The sequence below is a fragment of the Phaseolus vulgaris genome, chromosome 4, assembly GCF_051622355.1.
Source record: "Phaseolus vulgaris cultivar YP4 chromosome 4, ASM5162235v1, whole genome shotgun sequence".
In the NCBI taxonomy this organism is placed as follows: domain Eukaryota; kingdom Viridiplantae; phylum Streptophyta; class Magnoliopsida; order Fabales; family Fabaceae; genus Phaseolus; species Phaseolus vulgaris.
Window position 1 is genome coordinate 23,406,667 of NC_143501.1, and position 1,706 is coordinate 23,408,372.

Genomic DNA, 1,706 nt, shown 5'->3' on the forward strand with positions numbered 1-1,706 from the left:
GGCTGCTATTCGAGATCAAGTCTGTAAATATGAGGATAGATCTTCTCAAGAAGGAGGACATGATGGATACCATCCAGCCACACTCATCCCCCTAGTTGAAGAAAAAGCATTGGATTTGGGGACAAATCCTTTTCAAGAGGGAGGGGATGATGGAAGAGGGCCAAGCACAACCTCATATAAAAAGACAAAAGCCAAGACATGAGCATCCAAAGCCAAACCAAGAGCTTCTAGGCCAAAGGAAGGAGCGTCTAGGCCAAAGTGAAGAGCGTCTAGCACAAGGTGGAGAGCGTCTAAAGGGAGAGCGTCTAGAAGGAAGGGTAGAGCGTCTATGACCTATTACTAGGTCCATAACCAAGCTACGAATGTGAGACTTGGGCCAAGCTATGGATGGGAGAGAAAACAACTTGTATATGCTATATGAAGGCCCATTAAGGGTAACTTAGTATTAGTTGTGGTGTAAATAGCATAAACTTGATTCCATGAGACTTGACCTAGATTTGCTAAAGATTTGGTCACATTCTAGAAGGATTCTCCACATGGCCGGCCATGTGCTCCATGTGATATAATTTGCATTTCATTTTGATTAACATTAGGGTTGCATTATGGTCCTCCTTAAAAGGAGGAGCCTACACCTTGTATTTTCAAGACTATTTTGAGTAATGAAATGCTGCCCAAGTGCCATTCAAATTACTCCCTTGCCAAATGCTCTCTAGAATTACGTTTTTAGTCTTCAATCTTCACCCTCAAATGGAGATGGACGAACCACTCCAACCTTCACTACTCCTCCTGCACCTTCAAGGAACCCACACTTCCTAGGAAGGCCTTGTTCCACTCTCCTCCATTAAGCTTCCGCAACCATCATCATCAAAATCAAAGAAGAGCTCAAAGGAATGCCATCATTCATCTTCATACTCTTCATGCACCTCTAAGGCTTACACAACTCCTAGGAGAGCCTTATTCCACCTCAATCCGTGAATGCTTCCGCCAAAACCACCACTAAAACCGCAAGATCAAGAGCTCAAAGTCATCATACATGCTAATCAAAATACATGAGTGAGAGAGATTTTATGATTTGGTGGGAGCAATGAGCTTTAAATCAGATGATGTTGATAATGTTTGTATGTGCTTGTTTCCTTCTTCATTGGAAGGTAAAGCTAAAGAGTGGCTCAAATCACTTCCAAATCAGAGCCTCACTAGTTGGGAAAAGGTAGAGGAAAAATTTCTACAAGGATTTTTACCAATCTCTCGCTACATAAAAGCCAGGTTTCAAATCTCTATGTTCAGACAACGGGGAAATGAAGTCTTCTGTGAGACATGGGAAAGATTTAAGATGATATTGAGAAAATGCCCAAATAATGGGTTTGAAGATATTGCTCAACTAAGAATATTTCTCAATGGTCTAAGATCCGACACAAATATGCTTTTAGATGCTGCAGCTGGTGGCACAATGATGGCTCATGATGTAGAACAGACGACAAGGATTATTAATGCATTGACATCAACTCATTATCAAGCCCAACACGGTGGACAAAGTCTTCAGAATAAAGGGTTGTTAGAAGATGCACTCTTGGTTAAAAATAAAATTCTGACACAGCAAATTGATCAACTAACCGCACAAATGACGAAATTTCCCCAACAATTATATGTTGTTCATTCATCCAAAGCCAAAGTCAACCAATCAGGTGTGATTTTGGTGAAGGTGATCA

The 1,706-nt window shown here is 41.1% G+C and overlaps 1 pseudogene; it reads right to left on the bottom strand.

Annotated features, from left to right (window-relative positions):
- Positions 1 to 1,256: 1,256 nt before the first annotated feature.
- On the bottom strand, positions 1,257 to 1,362 carry LOC137838948 (small nucleolar RNA R71; annotated as a pseudogene).
- Positions 1,363 to 1,706: the final 344 nt, after the last annotated feature.